The 17,820-nt window shown below is 40.9% G+C and overlaps 1 long non-coding RNA gene across 1 annotated transcript; it reads left to right on the top strand.

Annotated features, from left to right (window-relative positions):
* Window positions 1-13: 13 nt before the first annotated feature.
* On the top strand, window positions 14-13,869 carry LOC124227764 (uncharacterized). Its single transcript, XR_006885545.1, has 5 exons — window positions 14-751; window positions 4,726-4,799; window positions 5,639-6,029; window positions 8,636-8,798; window positions 13,473-13,869. It is a non-coding gene; the product is annotated as an uncharacterized LOC124227764 (long non-coding RNA).
* Window positions 13,870-17,820: the final 3,951 nt, after the last annotated feature.

Below are 17,820 nucleotides of genomic sequence, written 5' to 3'. Positions count from 1 at the left end.
CTGGGAGGGAGCCCTCCTCTCCGAATAAAATACCCTTCCTTAACTTGCCCGTGTAACGCAGCTTCTCACAGGAAGCCTCCCAACCTGTTTTTACAGCGGAATGTGGAGTAGTGAGAGGAGGTAACTTTTCTTGTGACACAGGAGGAGCTTGGCCAGGAGGCTATTGGTCTTGTTATTGGAACTGTGTGTGCTCAGCTGGGATGAACAGTGCTGAGAACCCTGACAGGCATGCAGGAAGCACCAGAAGAAGGACCCGAGAGTCATCATGGCAGGAGGTGGGCTCACTCACATAGTTCTCACTGCACACACACAAGATTTACACCTCTCAGGCTTGTTCACCAGAATAAATACCAACTGGAAAGAAAACCTCCACAATGTCTGCCAATGAGCATTTCATACAACTCCCAAACAATTCCTGGACATACTTGTATGGGGGGACACCAGCCCAGAAGCAGAGGAGGGGCCAAGTTATGCCAGGAGCGTCGTTGCTCTGCCTTTGTCTAGCTTGTCTTACCTGCTGAATGTACCACAGAAGACAGCAGGTTTGTGGATTTCAGCCAGTGCCAGGATCCTGGCCAAACTAGGCAAAGGTGCTAGAGGACACTAACCTACGCAGCGCTCTCCTCCCAGGGCTCTGGGGCTGTGAGGAGGAGGATCTGCATTCCGGGGAAGCCTGGGCATCCTGAGACAAGGTGGCACCATAAGGTGCCTTGACGTCCTGACAGGAGGTCTCTGGACATAAAGCAAAACAGTGAGTGGTTTGTTTGCTTTGGGTTTTTTTTTTTTTTAATCAGTACAATTGGGCTTTAAAAAATTGTTGTAACTTCTTCAAAACTGTGTACCAGTATTTTAGAACTCTCTCTTAACTGTACCCTATATTGTTTCTTAAAACCTCAAACAGGCATCAAAGAAGTGCTGGCATTTTCCCCTGCACTTGCCATCTGATCACAGATGAGTTTTCACAGACATTTTACAACCATCCAATGTGATGTGAATGTGATACCTGCCTCTTCTCCTGAAGACCAAATACTCCCAAACCCACCTGCTCCACTGTCCAGGCAAATGAGTACATGTGCTGATTCAACGAGCTTTGTTTTTGAAACACCTTAAACACTAGAGTTCATTCATCCAAGTACACTGATATATTAACTCAAAGTAGTAAAAACCTCATTTTTATTGTATTCGTAGTGGAATTTCTGGCATTCAGGAAAAACAAGATATTAGCTGCTGTGGGAATAGGTTTATATGTAAGACCGAGTTAGCAAATCTATTTTGTTGAGGAAAACTAAATTTATGGAGCTGATTTCCTTCAAACTGTTCAAAATACTCAAAGGTCCTATCTCTATTATCCAGTGGTTAGAAAAATCTCCATTTTGAAGACAAGGCATTTCTGGGCTACAAGGATTTCAAATAGCCCATCTGGCTTTTTCATACTTTGGTTTAGGGGTTTTTATTTTTGGTGAGGAAGATTGGCCTTGAGCTAACATTTGTTGCCAATCTTCCTTGTTTTTTTTTTTTTTCCTCTCCAAAGCCCTGATACATAGTTATATATCCTAGTTGCAGGTCATGCTAGTTCTTCTATATGGGATGACACCACAGCATGGCTTGATGAGTGGTGCGTGGTTCTGCGCCCAGGATTGGAACTGGTGAACCCTGGGCCACTGAAGCGAAGTACACGAACTTAACCACTTGGCCATGGGGCTGGTCCCTGGTTTAGGTTCTTATCCATGTAAGATTTAATAGGAAAAGTGATTTTTGAACAAGAAAGTATTTTAATTGAGCCTCTAAGGATCGGCAAAACTATACCAGGTATCACCAAATTATGTTTACTAGTAGCCCTCATTGGTTGAAATTAGTCTATAATTAAAGTGGGAAAGTAAAGCAAGTAGAAATGTTTTCTTTGTACACCTCTGTTCCTCTCCAGAAACACCACCCAACTTTGGTTTGATTCTACCAAAATTGTTGTCCACATCTGACCTGGAGATCACGATGATGGCTCTTTAGGAGTAAGACCACATTTGATTCATAACAATAATATTGCAACAACAATTACTGTGTGCACTGACATTTGTGATTTTCAAAATACTTTCATTATTACTTTATTATGATGACCTTGCTAATAAATATTTTATCCGCACTTAACGTGTGAGGAAACAGAAGTTCAGGTAGATTAAATACCTTGCCCAGAGGCACACAGCTAATGAGTAATTAAACCAAGTCTCAAATATGGGCTTTTTGATTCTAAGTTGGGGACTCTTTCCACTACACAATAGCTCATGATTAGTACTATAGGAATCATATAATAACACTGAATAGAGCCCCTAAGTTGGCTCAGAAAACATCCCCTACAGCCATAGCCCCAGAACAGTTTTTTCAAAACCACCAATGAATATTTTATAAAAAAGTTCAGATGATTAGCACCTCTCCAGAGAGTAGGATTGGGCATGTAGGTGATGACTGAGAAGATGCTTTTTAATATGCCTGAGATGAATTCGATAATCAGTCTGATTGGGAACCACTGTTGTAAATGAACTCTTTGGAACTAGGCACATTTTCTCTTTGTCTACCTAGTATATTGTCTGGCATATGGTACATGTTTGATAGATGTTTGTTGAATTAATACTTACTAAACCCAAGGCCAAATTTTCAAAACAGCCATCTACTATTTAGCCTATGGAGTACTGTTATGGATTTAATGTTTGTGTCCCTCTTCCCCAAATTCATATGTTGAAGTTCTAACTCCAGTGTGATTGTATTTGGAGACATGGTCTTTAGGAGGTCTTTAGGAGATAATTAAGGGTAAATGAGATTGTAAGTGTGGTGCCCCGATCCAATATAAGAAGAGACACCAAAGAATTCACTCTCTCTCTGCTGCGTGAGTAACAGAAGACTCTCCAGGAAGAGAGGCTTCACCAGGAACTGACCCTAATGGATCTTGATCTGGGATTTCTAGCCTCTAGAAAGAAAATAAATATCTGTTGTTTAAGTCACTCAGTCTGTGATATTTTGTTATAGTAACAAACCTGAGCTGACTAATACAAATGATCTAGGCCAGAGGTTGGCAAACTATGACCTGTAGGACAAATCTGACTGTTCATTCATTTGCTTGTCATCTATGTCTGCTTTCATGCTGCAACATTGGAGTTGAGTAATTGTAACAGAGTCTGTTTGTCCTGCAAAGCTGAAAATATTTACTCTCTGTCCCTTTATGGAAAATGTTTGCTCACCCCTGATTTAGGTTCTAAATGTGATTGATCCTAATGATCACCTGAGGAGATTTCCAGGACGTACCAGAAGTAACACCAGTGTTGAATGCCAGTGTAAATAGAATAGTTACCAACTAAGTAACTGAGTACCCAGAGTCACCTCACTGTCTGAGTCAGTTTGGGCTGCTATAACAAAATACCATAGGCTGGCTGGATTAAACAACAGACATTTATTCTTCACAGTTCTGGTAGTTAGAAGTCTCAAATCAAGGTGCCAGCAGATTCAGTGTCTGGTGAGATCCCCTCTCCTAGCTTGCAGATGGCTGCCTTCTCACCATGCCCTCACATGGCAGAAAGTGAGCTCTGGTTTCTTCCTCTTCTTCTAAGGACACTAATCCTGTCGTGGGGTCCCCACCTTCATGACCTCATCTAAACCTAATTATCTCCAAATGCAATCACATTGGGAGTTAGGGCTTCAGTATATGAATTTGGTGAGGAATGGAGAGGAGGGGAGGAACATAATTCAGTCCATAACAGTCACCTCCAGATAAAGGTTTTGTTTCTGCATTCATTCTTGGTTTTGCTGTTACCCTAGATGGTAGGTCCTGACTGACCCTCATAAGAATGCAAATTTATGATTTCAAGAGAAACTGCACAAGGCACAGTCTTCCTTCCTTCACTAAGAAGGTACTTCTTTCATGATAGTCTCACAAAGAAATACCTAAACACTTGCTAAACAGCTAGAACTTTCCAGAAACAAACATAGATATCAAATACACCCAAAATATATTTGTTTGAAAACAGTAGAAAAGGAGGATTGGAGGAACTAACTTACCAAGTAATTACCAGGCTCTCCTTAAGCTCCTCCCTCATTAATTTGGCCTCACTGACACATTAGTTTTGTATGCATTACAAACCACACTCAGAGTATATGGCGCTAGATTCAGGATCTGGTCCCTAGATATACCAGCTCTGTAGCCTTGGGCAATTTACTCTAAGTTTCTTAACTTTGGTTTCTTCATCCATAGAATGGGGATAATGAAAGCTCTTCTTCTATGGATTTCCTTATGAGATTTTAACAACATAATTTATTAAATGGTGATTTGTAGAAGTCCAGGATCTCAGTAAATGACAGCTTTTCTCATAAGACTACAGCTATTAAAAAATAGAACACTGTGTAGCCAAAACACAATAAGGACCCATGCCCCAAAATACTTGCTAGTTTATTTGAGGAGGAGCTATATTTCAGATTATTTTTCAGATAGCTTTTTGGGAACTGATCAGTTTACACAGATATGTCAGCCATCACAGGAACTTGGGAAATGAAGGAATTCACATGCGAAAAATAAAAAGGGTTTCAGTCAATGTGAACCTGAATGGGTATTATATTACTTCATTTGGGTCTTTTCCTTCAACACAAGTTCAAACAAAATAACTAAATGTGCTTAAAAGCCAAAATGGCCATGACCCGGCTCCATGAAGGCCCTCACAGCTCTGGTCCTTTGTGTTCTGTTCACAGGCGGAAGCATTTGACTGGCTGGACCTTGCCTGTAACTCCCTTGACTGTTAAATAATTGCTGGGGATCAACACAGGTGAGGGTGGGGAGGAAAAGGAGGAAGGAAATCTGAAGCAGTCCCTCAACAGCTTCTCCACGATATCACTGACCCAATCCATCTCTAAATGAAATAGCCCTGAAATAATTCCAAATCAGACACGTGCCTCAGCAGTGGCTTTGGACAGCCCTGTCAATCATGCTGCTTCACTGACCTGGGTGATAGCTATGCAAGCAAAGTGGATTGGAAAATTAAGGCTATCTGTTCTGGCAAAATCTGACTTATAGAGAATATTTTTAGACTTGGGGATGACGAAGGAGAGTGGTGAGAAGCCAAAAGCATCCAGATTGATAATCCGCACTGATTTAATTTACTCAAAAAGTATTTCACTCATCTCTTTTTGCCCATATAGACCATAAGTGGTCTGGGCTTTACCACAAAAGACACAAAAATACTTGTTTATTTGAGAAAGAACTCTTTCAAACTATCCTACTTATTCCTACTATACTTAGTGGAAAATGTGAGAAGATAGACTGAACAGTGAACATATCTATATCGGGCTGTCAGCCAAAATTATCCATATTCACTGGCATGTGTATATAATCTATTTGCCTGTAAATGCCTTGAGTACATAGGCCATGACTTCTATTTCCCAGTACCTGTCTCTATGCCTAGTACAATAGTCTGCATGAAATTAATAGTAGTCACTGAATGTTGTCAATTGTCTGATATTTAGAACTATGTTTTAAGGGCCACATATACCCCCTCAAAAAGACCATATATAGTATTATAATACATTAGATCACATATATCATGTCTTTTTGGCCAATCTTCCCCCTGATACACACATACTTTTTTACTGTTTTTTTACTGTGCAGGTAATCACTCCACTTTCACCAAATACAGGAGGACATGGAAATGTGCAGCACTTGAGCACCTAAGTGGGAGTATTTCTCTCTCCTCCAGCATCACTCCATCTCCAAGTCTCTGAAGGCTTTCTTACAGTGGTTAAAGTTGCTTCCATTCATCTTCCAACCATAAAGGATCTACTGATTCGTTTTCTTTTGTTTTTATTATGTATCATATCAGCTTCTGCTGCTTTAGTTTATAATTACATTGTGAGGAGAAATTATAAGGAGAAAAACATTTATGTCCATATATGTACATACACACACACACACACACACACATACACACAACATACGTAACATATATCAACCAAATATCAGCTGAAATTTACAAGGAAGAAAAATTCAGAAATATGTGAAGGTAGGTATCACTTGCAGTGTGTTGAAACACTCATATATTGTGTATACTGTTGTCATTTTAAGTTAAAATATTATTTCAACTGTTTAGGATTTTTCTCTCTATTTTTCTCACAGCTTCACCATCTTTGCCAGCCTCCTTTGTGGGGTCATATAACTGTGTGTGGACAATGGAGTGTGAGTGGAAGTGACACAGTTTCTAGCTTTAGCCCTCAAACCTTCCTTGTGACCCTCCATGCTCTCTCTCTTCTCCTACCTACTGGTCACTGCATAGAAGCCAGGGGAGGATGCTGAGGCCCTAGATAACTGGTTCTCAACCCTGGGGCAATTTTGCCCCCAGGGACATTTGGCAACGTTTGGAGACATTTTGGTTGTCACAAGTGGGCAGGGCGCTACAGGCATCTAGTGGGTAGAGGCCAGAGATGCTGCTAAACATCTTAAAATTCAGAGGATAGTCCCCCCACAGCAAACACTTGTCTGACCTAAAATATTAGTAGTGCTGAGATTAAGAAACCCTGCCCTAGACAATAGCTGACCTTTGAGTTGAAAAGAGCCTGGATCCCCCAGTGACTATGTGGATCAAGCACTTCCCAACCCACATCTCCCCTCCATTGTCAACACTTTCCTTTATCATCTCCAAATCTATGAGACTGTGGGAAATAAACCATTGTGTTAAAAACCTGAGAAATTATTATTGTTTATTAAGACAATTGACCTACCCTCACTATACACTGGAGAAGGCAAACAGTGTGGGGGAAAATTTAGAGATGTTTTCAGACAATAGAGTATAGGAAAATATTGTATTTTATTTTGTTTTACTTGTTTTTTGAGGCTGTATCATCATAGTAATTGAAGTCCTGATGCTGCCCCAAAGGGAAGGCATGCTCAGCATGCTGGCTGGGCAACTCCCATGTGATAAAAACACACAGGCTTATCAGGCATCTGGAGCAACTAGTAAGGAAGACTTAGCTATTCTCATGCATCACACCACATCATGATATCTTCCTTCATCATTTCACTAATAGTTAGTATATATTCCAAAGATATCACTTAGTCCAGAAGCTTACAAAGAACAACAAACACAAAAGCATGAGGAGGACGTACTTCCAGCAGGATGGAGAGATTGGACGGCAGCTCCCACTGACTCGTTCTGAAGCCCTCTGTACTAATGGTTTTGTTTTCCTAATCACTGACACTAAGCCTCTCTGATGATTTTCTCTATCTTGGCTTGGGGACTAAATTCTCACATATTTGTCACATACCCAGAATGTTTTGTGGTAAATCAAGGATTTAGGTAAAATACAAAATCACAATGATGAGGAAAGGGGCTACTAGCTGGATAGTTGACCAGGAAGCTTGTCAGAGTACCAAGAGCCTAGACTGAAACATAGCAATTGATCAAATAACTGAAATCACAGATTATGTACGTGAATTCTGCAGTCAACAGTGGAGTCAAAAAAGCTAAACTAGTTTTCAATCTGAGGACTTGAATGGATAACCCCCTTTTAACCTTATAGGATAAGAGAAATAAGTGCTATTTCATCCAAAGTTGTCTTAATAATAATACTATCTCTGTATACTATGAGCTTAAAAAAATATAAACATTAATATACCCCCTTTGATGTCCTCCATTGAGTTTGCACTTCTCTTGTTGTTCAAAACATCTCTAGCAATTTCCCAGCACATCCGCACTTCACCACTTGCCTGCATGCTGCTTAAGTGTGACAAATACCCTTTACTAGTGTGACACCTCAAACCCAGCTCACACCTAGCTCCATGACAGCCTCCACCCTAGCCGCCTCCTTGGACTGACAGTGCTCTACACGAGCCCTCCAGCTCCTCAGTCCATCCTCCTCAAGGCTCTCTCCAGCTAAAGGAGACTAGAAGCTGCACAACCTAAATGAACACTCAGGAGCTGAGACTATCGTAGCATAGGGAAACATGCAAGTAAACAGAGGCTTACAATAAAAGTTGTCAGTGTTGTCCTAGAGAGGCACAGTAATCACTGTGAAGAGTTATGAACCATCAAGCACAGCAGTGAGCACTGCAAAGCCCCCGATCATGTTCTCATCTGAGGAACTGGAGAAGCACCTCTCCATGCTGCCCATGCAGTCCCTGGAAGGCTCCCTGGAGGAGAGGGCAGCCCAGCTGAGCTGAGGAGAATAAATGCCTGTGAATCAGGTGGAAAAGTTGGAAAAGGAGGCTCCAAGCACAGAGGGCAGCCTGTGGTAGGACACGGAAGCAAGGGTGAGGATGGCATTTACAATACATGTTTCAAGACTTCTTACTTAGTAAAAGCAGTTTTTACTTTAAGATAAATGATCCCAAGGCTTTCAACCTTCTGACTGACTTTCTAATTCATTGACCATCCTTTAGACCAAGGTTCTCTAAATCTGTTTTATCTTAATTATTTATCAGTAAAAATCAATTGAATTAACTTACACGATATGCATAATTATCCATTTTAAAGTATGTGCATGTACTATTGTATTATTATATTGCTTATATAAATAATGTATGCACCAAATATTATTTTTAAAGGATAAGATATATACATTAAGAGAATATCTAGCATTTTCTGCCCACATCTCAGTTTATCCTTTCTCATAGACTGAAAGCTCCACCAGAGTAAGGATGAAGGCAGTTTTGTTCACCATTGTGTCCCCGTGCCTCATACATGCCTGATACTTGGCATGTCTTCAACAAATATGGATGAACGAATAAGTGAATCCAGCTCTTCACCAGAGATTACAATAGCATTGAAAGTAAAGCCGTGAGTAGAAAACATCTAACTTCTTTTCATGAAACAAACACCAATAGCAGTAAAATCTTAGAGTCTTTTGTTATATAAGTTACAATTTGCCTTATTCAGAGAAATGAACAACCTTAAGGGCCATCAATAAAATCAGTGGGAAGCAGTAGGACAATGTGAGAAAACAAAGTACCTGACTCCATTTTCTTGCGTTTCCAGCACAAAGAGAAAATTAAATTTACTTCCATATGTTTTATGAACTGTTCTTCACTAAAAATAATATATTTTATCAGAAAACAAAATGATTGATGAAAGACTAAAGGACCACTTTAATTCCTGCATCTTGGGTTGAGTTGGCATCTGTGCCCACTGCGCCAGCAGAGCCACCCCTCTGACTCTCCAAAGTCCTCTGGGTCAACCCCTCCTTCCCCGAGAGTACTCTTCAACCCAGAGGCAGTCGAGGCCTGCGCAGCCCAGTCTGCATGTGTCAGAGAGGAATTGAAGCAGAGCAAGTGCATTCTAGTTGACATTTTGTTTCATCTCTACAACTGATGGCTCCTGGAAGCCATCTGTTTTCTGGCTAGAAGAGTGGATTTCTTGAGGTTAGGGCAAAGGTATATCAGGATAAAGAAGGCAGAGTGTACCTCTTAGACCCTAGCCAATTCACAGATGTCCCCTCTCTCTAGACTGTGTTTGTCCCCACACAACCTCATGTTTGTTGATCATCTCAGCAACACATGATTTTGGAAAAGAGAAAAAAATATTCCCCAAATAGGGCATTTGCCACAAATTCTTACACATTTTGACCAAACAAAGGATTCCAACCATGAGCCACAATAAAGTCAGATAAGCAAGGATGGCCCTGCATGGTGCCCGAGGCTCTGAACCTCTGGGAGCAGTGTCCTCTTCTCTGAGCAGTACAGAAAGGCCTTTAAGACACAATGAATCAGGGAGATCTCCAGTGAGAGCAAGTGGCAGTTTTATTCTTATTTTATCTTCAGCAGGATGTTTTCATAAGGTATGAGACACATTTGTTTTGATCTATGACTTTGTTAAATAAATTCACCCCAAATGAGTGCTACCAAACTGTATCTGATTCCCAAGAGGAGAAAAGGCCTCAGTCACCACAGTAGAATTCTCAGGTGACCAATCGCCCTTAGAAAGTGAGAGTATTCAAAGCTTTGGCAGGTCCAACAGCAAAATTAAACCCTATGAACTAATTATCCACCCTCACAGAAAGGGCAGGGCTTCGTGGGAAGTGCATAATCCGTGGCTTGCTGTGAAACACATCCAATAAACAGGTTTCACAGTCTCCAGGAAGCCAAGTGTCAGGAGCCGTGTGTGTGTGTGTGTGTGTGTGTGTGTGTGTGGGAAAGCTGCCCTATGGGTGAGGTGAGTGGCAAGGCGTGGGTTCTGAGGGCTGGGCCCAGTGAGCGGCCAGGTGACAAAGCGGCACAGCAGGTTTCAGCTCCCAGCAGGCTCCCAGTCTATGGAACACCCTGGGAAATTTTCTCACGCTGTTGATAGGATGGGAACCTGGCACAGTCCTTATAGCCTAAGTCCATTCTGTAAAATGACATTTATTGGGGTTCTTGCTTGATTAATTGTAATGCATGAAAGTAATACACATTTTAACACAGTTTTGAAAAAATGAAAAAATACATAGAAGCACAACAAAACACTTGATGGTTAGACCATTCTGTTTGCTTTAGAACATTTTTATTTTATTGAGCACTAGGAGCACAGGAGCTGGGAAGCTAAGCCTTGTTAATGGTTTTTAAAGTAACCAAATCATCTAGTCAGATTTATGTGTATGTGTGTGTGAGGAAGATTGTCGCTGAGCTAACATCTGTGCCAATCTACCCCTTTTTGCTTGAGGAAGATTGTCGCTGAGCTAACATCTGCGCCAGTCTTCCTCTATTTTGTTTGTGGTTCACCACCACAACATGGCTTGACAAGCAGTGCATAGGTCTGCACCTGGGATCTGAACTGGCAAAGCCCAGGCCGCCAAAGTGGAGCTTGCAAACTTAACCACTACGCCCCCGGGGCTGGCCCCAGTCAGAGTTCTTTCTTTACTGAGCCTCAACCAAAGAATCTGGGGCCTGAAAGAAGGCAGGAAGCAGGACTACTTGGAAACTGATGCCACTGTGATTTTTCTTTCTATTCCCGTATAGTTCGCTTTTCCAGGAGAAAAATACGTAAATATTATATATTAGTTTATTATATATGTATTATTTTATTATATATTTTTATATCTATTTGTCTATGTACGTATATATGTACATGTTATTTAAAGAGAAAGAAATTTAACTTGAGTTCGACAGCACTTTTAAATCTATTCCCTAGTGACAGCTATCTTGGGGGCAGAGTGAGAGGGAGAGCTGGGAGGACATGACACAGCAAGTGTAGTGAGTCGTCTGGTGGCTCATTACTAAGCGCCTTTTCCCCAAATTCCTCAGTCTTCTTTATCAACTTATTGCTTAAAAAATGGAACCATCAAACATTTCATTTAATCATTCTACACATATTATTGAGTGCCTGCTATGTGGCAGGAGTTGCCCCAGGCTCGAGGATTACTGGTGAGGGAGGAAAAGCCCCTCTCTTACCCTGTAGATGTCCATCTGTGTGGGAGCCAAGGGTGCATCAGTGGATGGCAGGTAGGAGAGAAAGTAGACCCCTCCCAGTCCACACACAACACCTCTGACTCCACCAACGTCCCATAGAATGTTTGCATTAAAAACACCTGCATTCTTTAAAATATATATGAATAGCATGTTACAAAAAAAAAGGTGAATAGACTTGGATTTGAATCCAAGTTCTTCATCCTTGGATCTAGGCTAAGATAAGAAGAGATTTGAGATCTTGTGACCACTTTTATGTATAAATTCCATTAGGGTTGGCCAACAAGTCAGTTTTATTTATAGAGTGTCAGTAAAATGGATTCCGAACAGTAGACAGAAAAATATTTGATCTTTCCCACTTAGCTCATAACCAAAATCAATTTAAAACAAAAACCAGCAGGGTACTACAGATCAAAGGAGTGATCTTCACTAATAAACAGTGGAAATACTAATATGAAAGTTATTACTGAAGTACAGATGATTTTTAAGCCACATATTAATATTATCCTAAGCCTTATAGAGGAAAACAAAATAGGTTTAATTTTTTAAAATATTGATCAACTTCTATCATTTTGACCAACACATGCATTGCAACAAAATAATACCAAATCTTAAATTGATTACTCAAGAAATTATCTTTTTTCAAAGAGCTACAATCTAGGTTTCCGAATCTCACATTAAAAACTAAACAGTTAGGGGCTGGCCGGGTGGTGCAGCAGTTAGGTTTAGACGCTCCACTTGGGCAGCCCGGGGTTTGCTGGTTCAGATCCTGGGTGCAGACCTATCTATGCACTGCTTATCGAGCCATGCTTTGGCAGGCGCCCCACATATAAAATAGAGAAAGATAGGCACAGATGTTAGCTCAGAGCCCATCTTCCTCAAAAATAAATAGTTCTAATTTAAGTTTTAAAAGTATGTTTAAATATAAACATTTTTTAATATAAAATAAAAACAAATTTCCACAGTCATCAGTTTTATGACATGTGCTGATAGCAACTTTAAAAACTTATTTTTGAAGCATGCAGTTGTCTGTGAAGTATGGAGTACCACAACGCTCTTAAGGCTCATTTGTTTGTTTGTTTTACAACTTAGTGAATACATGGTACAATTGGATATACCCAGCCTTGAAATTTCCCAACCTTTTTGATTATTAACTCATACTGGAAAAATAAATTTAGATGACTACTAAAAATGGGTCTATGACACAGTTGCTAGGAGTTCCTACAGCTCTTTCCTGCATGGGCATTGCTGCTAAGACAGCCTGACACTTTGCCTTCGCACAGTGGCCAATTGCTTACAAGGCGGAATCCCAACAGTTGGCTGTGGCGTTGACATGTACGGTGCTCAACGTTTTCCCATATAACATGAGAATCCCATAGGAACAAGTCCCCAGCCTGAGATTTTTTTTTAATGAATCATTCTTGCATCTCAGCTCTACCACACCCGCGAGATAGCTTGATGTTAGCAAAGTGTTATTGCAACAAAAAGAGGGCAAGCATGACCTCCCCTGGCTCAATAGGTCCAAGTCAAACAGCAGGATAGTCGTACCCTTTAGTCCTGAGCCCAGTTTGAATTGTGAGACTTCCAAGGAGGCCCAACTTGGCAGGTAGTCACGCTGGAAGTGTGACATTTTTGGAAAGGAGGTTCTATCATCTGATGATAAAAGGCTTGGGTGCTGTGTTATGGGATCCAGAGCAAGGAGTGTGTGATGTGTTCAGGGTGCCCCCTCTCAGGCACAATGACATAGAACCCTTCACTATTCCAGCTCCTTCACTGTAAGGGGCCAATCATGTCCCAATGGGCCCTGAGATCACCATTGTTCACACAAAGCTCCCAGGGTGCTTTCCCCTGATGATCAATTTACTTCAGGTTTTGACTGAGTTTCAGGAAGGGAACAAACTAAATTGCTCAATTAACCTCTCCCATTAAAGCCATTTTATTTTTCAGTTTTCTAAAAATGATAACTGACTTCTATTTAAAGTATCATCAGAATAATGTCTTTAACCAGTATGACAACTAATTATATTCTGTTCTTTCTATTTTGTCCTCTGCTGTCAAAAATGTTGATTTTCAGAATAAGACCAAATGAGGAAAAAAATGTCATTTAAGAACATAAAGGTAGATGTAAAATGCAGCCCAAGCCCGAACAGGATCCTTGACCCTCATCATCCGACCCTGTGGATCGCACCACACAAGTCCCACTGCTTCATGTATCAAGCAATCCAGTCTCGTGATGAACATTGACGAAGCCAAGAGTATTCACGGGCAATTTGAATTTGGCCTTGGCCAGCTCTGAGCATGATCCTAAGTACCTGCTGCTGAATAGGTTAATGAATTACAGGGATCAAATCTCTGAGGGCCACCAAGGTACAGGGAAGTGGGAAGCAGTAGCGATTAAATGCACCATGTCAGGAGAGAACCTGTTGTCTTCTTGTTTGTTTTTTTGGTGAGGAAGATTGGCCCTGAGCTAACGTCTGTTACCAGTATTCCTCTTTTTGCTTGAGGAATATTGTCGCTGAGCTAACGTTTGTGCCAGTCTTCCTCTATTTTGTATGTGGGATGCCACCAAAGCATGGCTTGATGAGCAGTGTATAGGTCCACACCCGGGATCTGAATGAGCCAACCCTGGGCCACCGAAGCAGAATGCACAAATTTAACCACTACGCCACCAGGCAGGCCCTGAGAACCTGTTTCTTACTTTTATTTTCTTTGAGGAAGACTGTCCCTGAGCTAACATCCATGCCCATCTTCCTCTACTTTGTACATGGGACACCTACCACAGCATGGCTTGCCAAGCGGTGCCATGTCCACACCCAGGATCCAAACTGGTGAAGCGGAACGTGTGAACTTAACCACTGCACCACCAGGCCGGCACTCCTGGGAACCTGTTTCTTAATAAACTTTTCTTCTTAACCTGTTTCAGATAGTGAATCAATTAATAGTAGTTAAGTTTAAAAACATATGTTTTTGCTTTTGCAAAGTTATCAGCGTGGGAACTTTCTTCAAATTCTACTTTAAACCATCTTGCAATGCCTCTTCTCCTCAAAATGTAAGTCAGAAGATATCTTCCTAGGAGATACGATGAAATAATGAAAAGAATACTGAGCTGAGAACGGAGTTCTAGCCCTTATTAACTGCCCAACTTTGGGCAAACCACCCACATTTCAGGACCTTAGTTTCCCGTCACATAAAGTGAGGTGTTAGATGAGGCGATGAGGCTTCCGGCTTTCTCACTGAATGGCTCTGGACCATCTACAACACGTTGCCTGGGGTTCTTGTTAAAAACACACATTCCAGAACTTTTAGCAGACTTAGCAAATCAGACTCTTGGGGTGGGGTCCTGGGATCTACATTTTTTGTACAAGCTTCCCGAGTAGTTCTTGTGCACACTAACATTCGAGGACCACTGCTCCACAAACTGGAATTGAAGATTCATTTAAAATATTTCCCACATGCCTGGTGCTTATTCTTTTCTTCAGAAGAACTCTAGGTTTAATCCCTTCCCTACATCCCAAAACTACTGCCGGAATGTGCTAATCCTAAATCAGGAGTACGTCCTTTTGGTTAAAGGGAGAATTAGTAATTCATCTTGCCTGTAAATAATTCTATAAGGTGTTAATAGACAGATTAATACACAACTTTCTTCCTGTTGTAATGAGTAATATTGAAAAAGAAATACCTTTCATGGAAAATATGGACAGTAGTTCAAAGGTTTCATGTCAGAAAAAAATACTTTGAGTTTTTCTTTAAGAGAATGTTTTTGGGATTTATTTGCTATGAATAGGCATAATGTTCTCCATCAATTTTCTTTTTCTGAGAGAACCTTGCTCTGTTCAGTGGTTCTTAATGAAGTTTAGGACTGCTCTAATATACCCTACAGTTGAAAGAGAAACTGCATTATCTGAGGATTGAAATGCCAGAGTATGCCCCCAGAAGACCTGGAACTCTGCTACTATCATGCCAAGATGCCTCCAGAGTCTCTGGTTCTGTGCCTCAGTTTCCCTACAGGGAAGAACTTGACTGGTTGGGATTTTTGTTGTCCAGTTAAAGGAACCTTTTCTGATGTCACTGTTTCCATGGGGAGACAGGTATATAGCTAGATGAAATTACAGGGAATCTTAAAATTCCTTCAAAAGTAGGGACATTTCCCTGAAAGACTAAGCAAAGCCTGCAAGGAAGCTCCTCATTCATGCTTGTTTCACTACACAATTTGTTGACGTGATGAAGAGGTTGAAGAAACAGGACAAGATTCTCATTATTATCTGGCTATGCCCATATGCTTCTCAGAGTAATGATGACCAGTTTCTATGCCTTCTCTCCATCAGCCTTCTAAGTGCTACCTCTCTGGGAAGTCCATAGGGAGGTCGTTTAGATGACTCTGTGGAGCATCTCCCCACACAATTCCCTGACATGGATGCTCCTGCTGCAGCTTGACTTTCTCTTCCTCTTCAGCTCTCATCAGCAGAGTTTCTTGAATCTGGCATCTTCTTGCCCAATGGGCATCCCTTCTGGACTCCAATGTCCATTTGAGACTTTAAACAGAGAGACTATGAATTGCTGTTCCACCAACCTCTCCCCACCCACCATCATTTCTCCCAACTCAGATAGAAAAAGGAGAACATCAGTAAAGCTTTTGCCTAAGCAGACATTGAATTGGGAAATGGAATGGTAGTCTTGGGCTTTTTGTAAGATCTCCAATCCCTCACTCGTCTACTAGTCTGGGAGGAGGAGAAGGTGTTATATGAAAGGAAGAAAGTAAACTTTTGTCACAAATGCCACCTTTTCCCCATGACCTACGGCCCCAATGATGATGACTTTCTCATCTCTCTACTCTAACCACCCCACCTCAATCATTTATATGAGAGATGTGAGAGAGGAGAGAAAAGTGGAGCAGAAGTGGTGGTAGGAGACGTGGTCTGCCCCCAGTTAGTAACCCTGGCACATGTGTCTGGCTTATTTAGATGTTTTGCTCTGTCTAGACTGTAGGAGTTAACTAAAGGGACTTAGTGCCAATTAACCTGCTACAGGGAGGTGGAAAGAGAAAAGCATTTGATACACTCCAACAAGTAATCTGATAACTCAAAGATGTTACAGATAGAAAGACTTGGGAATTCCATCAAAGAGGATCATATCATACATGAGCTCAGTCCCATTAATTTACATAACACTAGGGTGCGGTTTCTTAACAGCAGCACTATTGACATTTTAGACCAGAGAATTCTTTGTTGTAGGGGGCTATCTTTGCATTGAAGGATCACTCCCCATCCCAGTTTTGACAACCAAAAGTGTCTCCAGGTATTGCCAAATGTTACTGGGATAGGAGATAGGGACATCTTTGAGAAGCCCTGTAATCAGAGGACTGGTCAACTAGCCAACATCAACTGGGCTTATGTTGAGAAGGAGAATCATTGTTTTGTTTATTTATTTTTTAACCCTTATTTAAAGGATATTTTCATGTAGTCAAACTCTAATTCTTCTTAAAATAAAAGACTACTCTGAAAATCACCTAGAAATTATCACCTTAACAGAATGGCTGGATATAGAGATACCATAAATGATGTCACACTATTTCTATAGATTCGTATGTCATTTCTTCTATCAGAAACTAACTAATTTCTGTGATTGGATTTTTGACCAAAACATCCAACAAGTCAGGGAAGGGAAACCCTACTGTGTGCCAGGCTCTGTGCCAGCCAATTTTACATATGTTATCCCACCTACTCCTCAGAGATAATTATTCCTTTCTTTTCAGGTTAGTGAAACAAGGCTCAGAGATATTAAATTATGTTACCCCAAGGTCACACACCTAGTGATTAGAAATGGAAGTTAAATAAGTCTGGGGGTGAAAGTCATGTAACTTAATGTCATAGTCCCATCTTTCTCATGGTCACAAACATTTATTTCCAGAATGGTGCCTATAGACCTCTAGCCCAAGGACCCTCAGCAGTGAGTCTGCCACCTCACCATTGACTTTGTCCTGATTCTTTGTAAGCCTTCAGAAAGTTATGGAACTATTTCTAACCACCACTCACTACGGAACTTAAGAACAACATAGCTGCCTCTATAAATTGAGGGGCTAGACCAGATGACATCTGTGGACTATTCAGCTCTAACACTTAACATGTGATTCTATTCAATTTTATAACTTTATAGGACTTAACCATTGTTGCTGACGTCTTGGGTTTGTTTTGTTTTGTTTTTGTTTTACATTATTATCTAGTCTCTTCAATTCAGATTAATCTTTTTTACCCTACCACATCCTAATTTAATCAACCAGTTCATGGCTGATTGGCAGTTTCATGGGATAAACCTGCGCATGTCTATGTTTCCATATCTGGAACCAGCTGTCAGCCACCTCTGCTTAGAACAATGCAATGACTCATGCTGAACAAGCATGGCCCTCCACAAAGGAAGCAATCATC

Source organism: Equus quagga, chromosome 16 (genome assembly GCF_021613505.1).
Source record: "Equus quagga isolate Etosha38 chromosome 16, UCLA_HA_Equagga_1.0, whole genome shotgun sequence".
Classification (NCBI taxonomy): Eukaryota; Metazoa; Chordata; class Mammalia; order Perissodactyla; family Equidae; genus Equus; species Equus quagga.
This window is presented reverse-complemented; position numbering and strand designations above follow the sequence as displayed.